Genomic DNA, 10,871 nt, shown 5'->3' on the forward strand with positions numbered 1-10,871 from the left:
GTCTAATGACTCTTAGAGTAATAAGTCCTATGAGTGGTATCTTATTCATATTCATCACCCAAGAAATGACCTTAGTTTACTCCTCTTGTAGACTTGTAACATCCAATAACATTTTCATCCTTTGTTTACCATAAACATGAGACACATTATGCATTTCAAAATTCTTCTTCATCCAGGACACAAATAGACTCACGAAGAGATTGTTGCTTTCTCTAATGTCAATTATTTCTTTATGGAACTCCTGATTGTCTATTCCAAGAACCTCACCCAAACTAAATTCAACCTTATTATTCAAAATCCTCTTCCAGAAAAAAATTGAGACGTGTTGTTGCCTCTATATTAGAGGTAGTAAGCTGACACATCTTATCCAAATCAACCTCGACTCTTTTTTGGTCAATAGGCTCCACGTTCAACCCATGGGCGGTTGCCTCAACCATTAAGATGACATGTCTAGTGGCCATGTCCTCAAATAGCTTATTACTCCCTCCTCTGCCAAATTCATTCCCAAAGGCTTACCTATTTCACTTGAGTGAATCTTGATCTTTGAAGAAAAAAAGATCCTTCATCAAAGCATTCATCGAACCCTTCACAATATCTCCTTTCATTGTTGATACCATCACATCGTATGCACCTGTGTACAAATCCTTCTCTTTTTTTAGGTCTTTGCCTTGTAGATTGGCTTGATGATTCTCTTCTAGCCTTGCAATCTTTAAGGCGAGCTCTTGCATTGCCTTGATAAAACCATCTAAGATAGATTTCTTCCTCTTTGGAACCACAATAATAACATCTACAAAACTCTCACAAACTCCTGGGGCTTGAGTAGGTTTGACTATGATCTTGTCTCTTTGTCATTTTTGCTTAGCTAGCCCCCATGCTCATTTCCAATTCCCCTTACATGCTCATTCATATGAAGAATCAAAAGTAGCTAAGAACTTGATACCATCTCCGCTTTAGGTAGTCAATGTAGCTCCATATCCTTTACATAACCACAAAGACACTTTGTTACATATCTACCATCAGATTGGTCAAGTTTATGCACCACTGATTGAAGGAATTTTCTTGAAGAAAGTTCTTTCTTTTAATAGCTGGTTTATGCTACATAAACACAACAAAGGCTTGAAACATTTGCATTACAATAGAATCAAAATTGCATCCCTTGTTGCTCTTGTTTCTCTATAACTTAAAATCTTTCTATTGAGACCTTCAATTAAGCTTCCGTTCCATCACCCTAGCCCATTTCACGTTGGGTTCACCAAAAATGTATTAGAAAGTTTGAGGTGGTGTTTGAAAAGGACCAGGGTTTTGAATTTGAGAGTTCATCGCAAAAACTAGTAAATCATAGAGGATTCAAAGCAAAAGACACACTAAAATTGAGAAAAAGGCTATTCATCCATCTAAAAAAGTACTAAAATCAACTCAAAACTCTTGTATGTATGATGATATGGTGTAGACTCACGCCTAATTGCACATATGAAGTGTTCATTTGTCCTATTATAAACCTTAATCTTTCGCTTCAATTACTAAATAAGGCCATTTTATACAATCTTAGGCGCTTCGTTAGACAGTCCCAAATGCTTACTTGAAGAGAGAAAACCCTATTTGATGGCCTCACAAGCTCGAACATGAGGTAGATACAGCACGCACGGGACTACTCTAAAAAGTAGCCCCCTAGCTTGAGCAACCATGACCACCGTTGTAAATGTGTCATTGTGATATATGCTTCTTTGGCTATTTTTGGATTTGCTTTATCAATATGTTGTCATTTTTAGCCCAAGCAAGCTAGGAAAGATCCCCAAATTTGTGAGAAACTTCCCTTGGCCTCCAATTACACGTTGAAACCCATGTGTCAAGCATGTTGGATACATTCTTTATAGATATACATGAAACTTGCTAATTTAAGAGGAGATCAACCGCATTAGACTTTCCAAGCAAGATGAGCGTGCCACTTCAAAACACTTGACAGTTGTACATTTCTAAATCAAGTTAAGCATTTATTCATTTGAGAAAATGTGCAAGAGTGATACATCTAGAGCCTCGTCTCCCTACTAAGGTATGTACACAGTTGGAACCATTGCAACCTCTCACACATATGACATTATGTACATTGTTGCATTTGGTCCCAGGTAGATATTTTATTTTCACATTATACACATGTCAACAACATCAAGTTTTGTGATGGCTGTGATATTGTACTATGCGTTTACTTGGACAACACAGTTAGACTATGGGGCACAGGGAAATGATGTGGAAAATGTAGCAACAATTTACACTTGCATATCAACATAATACCGCATCAACAAATTTCGGGGCGAAGCCATTTAAAAAGTCGAGAGATGGCGAGATGACGAGAGATGCTCCATCAGATTCTCCATCAGAAGATGACGAGAGCAGGCACAGTAGCACAGCACCACGCGAGAGGAGAAAAACGTCACGTGCATTTTCGGTATTTCGTAGCATGGCGTCAAGTAGCACAGCACCACGTAGTTGCCGGGGAGGCGGGCGAGAGAGAGAGAGAGAGAGAGAGAGAGAGAGAGAGAGAGAGAGAGAGAGAGAGAGAGAGAGAGAGAGAGAGAGAGAGAGAGAGAGAGAACGTCGTAGGAGCAATCCACAGAGAGAGAGAGAGAGAGAGAGAGAGATGAGAGAGACAGTCTCTACGCCTTCTCTATAAGAAGAGATGCGGCCACTCATCACGTTCCGCATTGCAACCTTTGGCATCTGGTGTGCACTTTGCAGCTTGGCATGCAAAACTCAAAAGCGTCAATACTTTTCTCCGGTAATTGTAAGAGAGAGAGAGAGAGAGAGAGAGACGCATTGCCCAGGGCTAGCGCTAGTTTGAATCATGTTTACAATATGTTTGTCTATGCTTTGCCAGCTACTTCAAAAACATAATAGGACGACTTCTTCTCTTATGAGGTTTTGGAGAAGGCACTAGTTCCCTTCTACCCCAGTGGCAAGAAGGCTCTTGAGGTCCTATGGACGTATCTACCTTAATTGTATTACCGAGGGTGTGCTTCTTGTCGAGGCAGAGATCGATGCCATTATCAATGACTTTGGTGATTTTGCACATACTCTTGCCCTTAAACAACATGTGCCTCATCTGACCTACACGGAAGAGTGACCACATCCTATGTAATTATTATGCACCATATTGGTTTATTTCGTAAACAGTAGTCGACACAAATAATCTATAGTGGTAACATTCTTTCAATGATGAGGGGCCTCGCTTGGTGTGGGGATGGAGCACCATGTTGCTAATGGGATCTCCAGTACCCACTTCGTCAACACAAGGGCAGACATAGCAAAGGGGGGAAGGCATTCGACGTCATCCTTTTATCAATCGTACCCTTTTGCGGACGCGTGACCCATCTACACCAACATTCTCGCACATCGAGTATCAACCTCCCCCTTCACTATTGCCCTCTAGCAAATATGATCGCGGCATTGCAGTACAACCAAATGTAGTGGCAAAATGCAAGAACAAGCTCTCTTCACATCATAATGACAGTGGGCCTACAAATACGAACGACAATGTGGCTTGCAATTTTTTCTTTCTCACTCGAGCACAGGTAAAAATTATGGTTGGTTGCTCAATTGCATAACATAAGGTAGTGTTCCAATGTCCCGTTTTATAGTGTAATTTCCCAAAAATCCAGCATTTTGGCATAAATATTGGCTGCCTCATTGCCTTAATCTTAAAAATTGAGATTATGAACATGCTTTGTTTTGAGCACTGCCAGTCACACCCATGCAGAACTTCAACTTTGATGGCTAGCTCTTAGAATAAGTCTCAAGCATTTTCTTTTGTAGCCTGTTAGTCCAATAACAAGTGACGATTTCCGTTACAGTTGTTCATAATTTACTGTAATATTATGTTCATATTTTGTGTAATTTGAACATATTCATTGTGTGGTGCTAAATTAAGGTGTTTTCTGGGGAAAATTGTTGATATTGAGCATTTTAATGTTGGCAAGTTGTGGAGCTGCAAGCAACGGCAATGGATGGAACAAGAGGGGTGACATACAGCACATACGAGGCAGTGGCAACACATGTGTGGAGGTGTGTGTCAAGGGCACGAGGGTTGAGTGAGAAACAAGAGATAAAATTGTACATAGCAATAAAAGGGAGAAGCCGATTGCAACCAGCCTTGCCAAGAGGCTACTTTGGCAATGCCATCTTCACTGCCACACTCATGGCACAAGTCGGTAAGCTAGACAAAGGCCCACTAAGTGTGGGTGCCCAAAGGATTAGGGAGGCCATCGCACGTATGGACGATGAATATTTACTATGAGCACTTGATTATTTGGAGCTACAACCTGGCCTAGAGTTTCTTGCTCAAGGTGCCCACACCTTTCATACTCCTAATGTCCGTATCACCTCTTGGACCCACCTTTCCATCCACGATTGTAACTTTTGGTTGGGGCTGCCCCATCTGCATGGGCCCTGTTGGCATCTCCTTTGAAGGCCTCCCTTTCATGCTTCCTAGCCCCTCTGGTGGTAGTGGCCTCTCCATTTCCCTTGCCCTTGCCTCCCACCACATGCCCACCTTTGAGCAACCCTTCTACCAGTTTTGATTATCTCCATTTCCCCTAGTACTCTTTTTAGTATGAAATGGACATGCTAGCTTTTGTATAAGTATTTTTAGCTTGCAAGGTCCTTCTCTTTATTCTCTAAGATTGATTCAATGGGCATGTGAGTTTCTCTTGTCTTAGAACACCCATGTGATTCTTCACCTTGTTTGGCTAGTCAAAGCTTTACAAATTTGGCCTTACTATGCTTTTCTTTATTGAAATGCATTTTCATTATTGAAAGGTCCATTTTTGACACCTTGTTTCCAAATGCAAGAAAAGCATATCCACATGTTGCATGGGGAGGAAGAGGTCTTAGGATGATTAATATTTTGCAAAAATCCTTGGATGGAGAGTATGTTGATTTGTGACATTTTGCCTTCAGCAATGGACAAGACTTTATTACATTCTAAGATTACAAAATTATGGGAAGCATTTTATTGTCAAGAAAGATATTCCAAGCAGGAGATTATCCTTGTTGACATTAGTCTGGTGTTCCTAAAACTTACATTCTTGCCATTCATTCTAATTTCTTTCACTGCTCATTTCTCTTATAATCTTGATCATTGAGGCCTTGATCTGGGTCAACAAGAATTACTGTAGATGTTATGCATTTCAATGTAGTTTAAAAGCTCTTGGACTTCAACTTAGAGCATGCATACATTCAATGGTATGATATTATACATATGATTGGATGCGTGTAGGTGTTGTGGTGTGGGAAAGAGGGGGGGGGGGGGGGGGGGTTAGATAGATAGATTCCATTATCACTCTTGGAGGTCAAATATGACCTATAGGACAACCAATAAAACATGTACAATAGAGGCTCCTCTATCTAAGAGGGTACAATGTGTGCAATAACACATGTAGATGTTTGTGGGGGGCGGGTTAGATAGATAGATTCCATTATCATCCTTGGAGGTCAGATATGACCTATGGGACAACCAATAAAACATGTACAATAGAGGCTCCTCTATCTAAGAGGTACAATGTGTGCAATAACACATGTAGATGTTGGGAAGGGGGGGACGGGCTAGGGGGGTGATAGACCAAATTTGCAACAAATGTTGCTTAGGGGGAGAGGGGTGGCTAAGGGGGAGGAGGTGGATGTTGGGTGGGTTTCCGTGTGCAAAACTCCTCGATGATGGCTCTACCACCACGATAAGACGGCGTACTTACCTGCGGCCCGTGCATCTCGTACCTTGTGCAACACTTGCTTCTTTATCTTGGGTTGGGTGTGGGTTAGAGCCTCGCTAATCCATATGGTTGTGCCCTTGGGAAGATGCATTTATTTCAAGAGTGCCATGCGGTCCTCTTGGTCTTGAAAACAAGGCTCCCTTGGTTGGTGTGGGGATCATGATGGACGAATTCGATGGTGGGACTGTCAAACTTGACTGGTTGGAAAGCATTGTTGTGCTTAGTTAAGGCAGTATGAAAGTCGGTATTCTCCTCCCACCAAGAGGAGGGTAAGTCACCAATGCATATAGTCAATTAAAGGCCTTCCCTACAACGACGTTCTTGTAAGAACTCCTCCACTTTGAAGGGGATGGTAGCAACATTTGCTTGAATTTGAGTGGCTAATGATGTGACCAGACACGAAAATACAACACTGAATAAAAAAATTGCAAGTACACAGAGTACACGTAGGAAATTAGAGATGTATATTGAAATCAATTCCGGGTACAAGAAGAGCGTAGCTCGTATCAACCTCCCAACCACCCCCGAGCTATCTCAGTCTCAATCTCACTCTCAATCTGTGCACAGTTCTCAATCGCACTCACTCTCAATCTCAATCACAAGGCACCATCACAATAGAATAGCCTCCTTCTGCATACGGGTTGTCTTCTTCACGTGAGAGAGTGGCTATTTTCGTCCTTTCTCCCGTCTTTAGCAAAGAGGCCCAAAAATAGGTTCGGAAAGAGAAGTCCTGCATTCAAACACATAAAAACCACAAAATGCAACCCACACCCACGAGTTAGCAAATTTAGAAAAAAAATTAGTCCACAATTTCTGGCCATTTTCAGCGAGCCGTAACTCCCAAACGGTTCAGAATTTGATCGGGTCTGTCTCACATGAATTTGTTCCTCTCATTGAGCTCTCTGAAAGTCATGTTAAGCGCAAAATCCATATCCTACTCAGTTTGCCCAAAAAATTACCTGCAAGTTAGCAATTTTCACAAAAACAGTCTAAAACAGCATTTTCTCACTTTTTCTCTAATCTACGGGCTGAAATGGGCATCAAAATGCAGGAACCAGTGAAAACACAAAGAAGCAATATTTTTCCTTGTGTTGAGGACTACAAGTGCTTCATACAAAAGTTTTCAAATTAGTACCCTTGAAACTGGCTCCCGAGGGGTGTCCTGGGTCCAAATTTGAAACTTCACGAGAACGATTAGAATGAAGTCCTACACTGTGGAAAAATGCTGGAATGAACAAAATTTAATCCAAACACAATGAACAAAAAAAAAAAAAAAAAAAAAAATTTAACAAAACTTTGGAGAATAAGTCCTATTACAAATGAAGCCACATTTTGGAGAGAGAGAGAGAGAGAGAGAGGACCCTAAAGGTGATGTGGTTATGTTTGTGTGCATCCAAGGTGATGCATGTCACCTCAAACATGGTCTCATACTTCGATTTAGAAAAAGGTGTATAACATTATGCTAATGTGGATAAAAAACTTTAGGGTATTGACTCGTAAACATGGATGAAAAGTATTCCTCTTGTACTATATAACCCAACAGGGCTAGATTTGGGAAGCTCTATGCACTTTTCTTTGCAGTAGAAACGGAAGGCTTCTCTCTAGAGGCATTATCCTTAAAATGCCCTTGTCAAATGAGGGTTTTCCAAGGAGGTTGAATTGTCTTCACGGATTCACAAAGACTATATCTTCATACTTGCACTCACTTTCTTGAAATGAACTTAATGCATGTCGTTCTGGTGGACGACGGCTAAATGTTTTAGTTTTATTAGTGGTTGAACACATCTTCAGTTTGCCATCGTTACCATGTTTAATTTTTTCATCCACAATGGGTGCCGAGATGTGTGATGCTACATGATGCCAAAGATAGCAACAATTATAACAAAGATAGCAAGACTTTATTGCTGCAAAAATTTAAGTATGGTCATCATTTTATTATCAAGAAATATATTCCAAGAAGCAGATTATCCATATTGACATTATTCTGGTGTTGTTAGAACTTACATTCTTGCCATTCATTCAGATTCTTTCACTGCTCATTTCTCTTATAATCTTGATCTTTGAGGCCTTGATCTCGATCAACAAGAATTACTATAGATGTTATGATTTCAATGTAGTTGTAAAGATCAACTTGGACTTTAACTTAGAGCATGCATAAATTCGATGGTATGATATTATACCTATGATTGGATGTGTGTGTGTGTGTGGCACAGAGAGAGAGAGAGGAGAGAGAGAGAGAGAGAGAGAGAGAGAGAGAGAGAGAGAGAGAGAGAGACTCAATGTAGATGAGTCGGATCACCCCTTCCCTCAATTGAGGATGGCCTTTGTCTTGTGCACCAACTCTTATGGCATGTTCACCATCTCTTTTCCATTCATAGCATATGTGTCATAACCCATGTGATAGGCCATTTGATATCAAGTGTAGATTCGCACCTTAGGATGATGATGTATATGGTGATGTTCTACACCTTGATGTCATCCTCTATTAGTGCCTATAAGCTACATTCACATGTAGAATATATTTTGCAGGACAAAGGCCTCTACAAGAAGAGAATATCAAGGATGAATTACTAAAAAAATTCAAACCTGGATGCATAGATGAAGAAGAAGACAAGTTGCAAGGAAAGGTGTAGTAGAAAAATGAATAATTGACATATTGCGTGAATATGAGATGTGAGTGATCCTTGGCCTCATGATTGAGTCTTTTTTGGAATAGCTCAAAATCTTGGTCCAATGTGATTCATTGTTTGAGGGGAGAATTCTTAAAGGAAAAGGGTAGTGTGTCCATGGTGGGAAAGGGTTTGACGGAAGGCCGCCGACTAGTGTACTATGTTGTAGGTAACCCTAAAGATAGGTTGGGGAGCCTATAAGAGGAGGGGTTTGGTGCAAGAAGGAACACAAGTAGCTCCCCTATCCTTTCAATGGTATCAGAGGTCATACGCGTGTGATAATGGCCCTTGAGGCCAATTCTAAGACTAATGCTTTACTTTGTCTGGAAAAACTATGGCATGAAACTAGTCTTGTCACATAGAAAATGCATTGGTGAACTCGATTGTTTTGGCTATATGTGGTCCCAGAAGTGCGTACCAGATCATGCTCAGTGTTTTATGATATAGAACCAACCTTCAATGAGGTCTATAGTGACAAGAATGGGTGTTTCTTCAAGGATGCCTTCATTGTGCTATGAGCATGTTTTTTTAAAGTGCTTTTGGGACCAAAATTGGATGTAAATCCAAGGAGAATGAGGGATAATGAAGATCACCATAGGTGCAACAATACTAGAATCAACACATCCTATCTCATGTGGTTGTAAAGAAAAAGCCTTACAATGTCTTGATAATTTTTTTGTAAAACGCCTCTTCTCTTCTTGTGTTAAAAACTCCCCACAATGAACCTTTAATTATTTTGGAGATTCCATTATGAAATTGTGTCCAATTCTTTTTGAATCCCTAAGATTTTGTGTTACAAAGAGGTTTCTTCTAGATTTTCCCTAGAATTTTATGGTAAAGACAAGGCCACTAGTCTTACTTTCTTTGCTATAATTTTCTACTTGGTCCCTACTTACACTTCTAGTCCTTCATTGACATTGAATCCTTCTCCTTTTCAAAAGACTTAGTATCATTTCATACATTTTGAGAGTGAACACTTTCATAATATGCCTTCTATCAATGGTCACCTATGCCCCACAGAGATGCCTTTTAAAGTTTTTGGTAGCCCTAATCATCCAACCATGGATAGTTTCTATTGGGAACTTGCCCTTCATGTAGAGACTCTTAAACGTAATATTAATTTTGGATCCATGATCTATCAATGGAACATATAGCTCCTCAAGATTACCCACATTGAACAAAGTTTTTATTGTAGTTCTTTCCTGTGACATTTAGAGTAGTGGATTTTATGTGAGGCATCATCTTCATCATCGTCATAAAAAAATCTAACACACATATCTATTCCACAAGACTAGTAGCATCCTACCACATTATCATCACATTCCATGTCTTATACGCGTATTACTGGTGACTTCAATGGCTCTCCTTTACCCTATGATTATGGAGGGATAGACTCAACAAGAGTCTTCATCTTTCTTCTCATGATATCTATAATATCCTCATGGGAATCATGCTTAGCCATGCCAAGAGCTTCACCCATAGTAAAATCAACTTTACTATTCAAAATCCTTTCCTCCAAATATGCTTTAAATTTTTAGCAACTTCAATGTTTGATTTTGACGTATAAGTAGGATTTTTCACTTTTTGTTTTCCGTGATCTTTTGTCTTTTCTATAGATACCTCCTCCATTGGAACCTTGGGAGGGGGAGGAACCTACAATGAAACCTCCTTAGAAGGTCGTGGATTCTTCCTTCCTCCAGCTCTTGTTGTTCTCAAGTTGTTCTCTTTAAAATAGAGAGTCCTTCAATCCCATTCTCATGCCTCCATTTCTCTTTCACAATTGCTTTGTTGGTATATCATTTTGTGAGATAATCATTCACCAAAAAAGAGTCCAAGATCTTCCCAACCTATTGTGAGTTTTATGCAATCACCGTCTTTATGTAACACTTGTTTAGTATGCCATATGTGAATCTGTGATTGAGACAGATTGGTCTCAAATAGGTTTATGCATTTATTTAATTATGAATCGCAGGTTTTGTCTTGCTTCTCTCCGTAGTGGTTGCAGAGCATTTTGTCATTTTTGACTTGATTTATGACATTTGTGGATGAGAGATTAACTCTGTGTTTTGCTTATTGTTGAAACATCTTCATTGATGCATTTTACTCACATTGTTTGTGTTGTCCAACAAGGTATGTACACAAATGCAACAATTACATCTATTTTCACACATATCACACTATGTACATCATAGAATTTGGTCCCAAGAAATAAAAGGATTGAGAGTGAGGTACATATTATAGCTACATTATGCATGTGCCATGGCATGATATACACCCCCTCTAAACCTGCACATCTTCTGACATGTGCCACACATACCATATGCAAGTTCATTCTTTATTTAACTCAACATACATATTGATCTGTATCTCCTCTTCTTTTGAATAGTTTGATTCTTTTCCTTGCAACGGAAATCTTCATTTATCCCATTCAACTCATACAAGG

At 39.8% G+C, this 10,871-nt stretch overlaps 2 pseudogenes; both read left to right on the top strand.

Annotated features, from left to right (window-relative positions):
• The first annotated feature begins 2,674 nt into the window (after positions 1-2,674).
• LOC147445778 (shikimate O-hydroxycinnamoyltransferase-like) lies at positions 2,675-3,855 on the top strand (annotated as a pseudogene).
• Positions 3,856-3,994: 139 nt separating this feature from the next.
• Positions 3,995-4,571, top strand: LOC147445779 (shikimate O-hydroxycinnamoyltransferase pseudogene; annotated as a pseudogene).
• Positions 4,572-10,871: the final 6,300 nt, after the last annotated feature.

This window comes from Adiantum capillus-veneris, chromosome 12 (genome assembly GCF_014529385.1).
Source record: "Adiantum capillus-veneris isolate H3 chromosome 12, ASM1452938v2, whole genome shotgun sequence".
Taxonomy (NCBI): Eukaryota; Viridiplantae; Streptophyta; class Polypodiopsida; order Polypodiales; family Pteridaceae; genus Adiantum; species Adiantum capillus-veneris.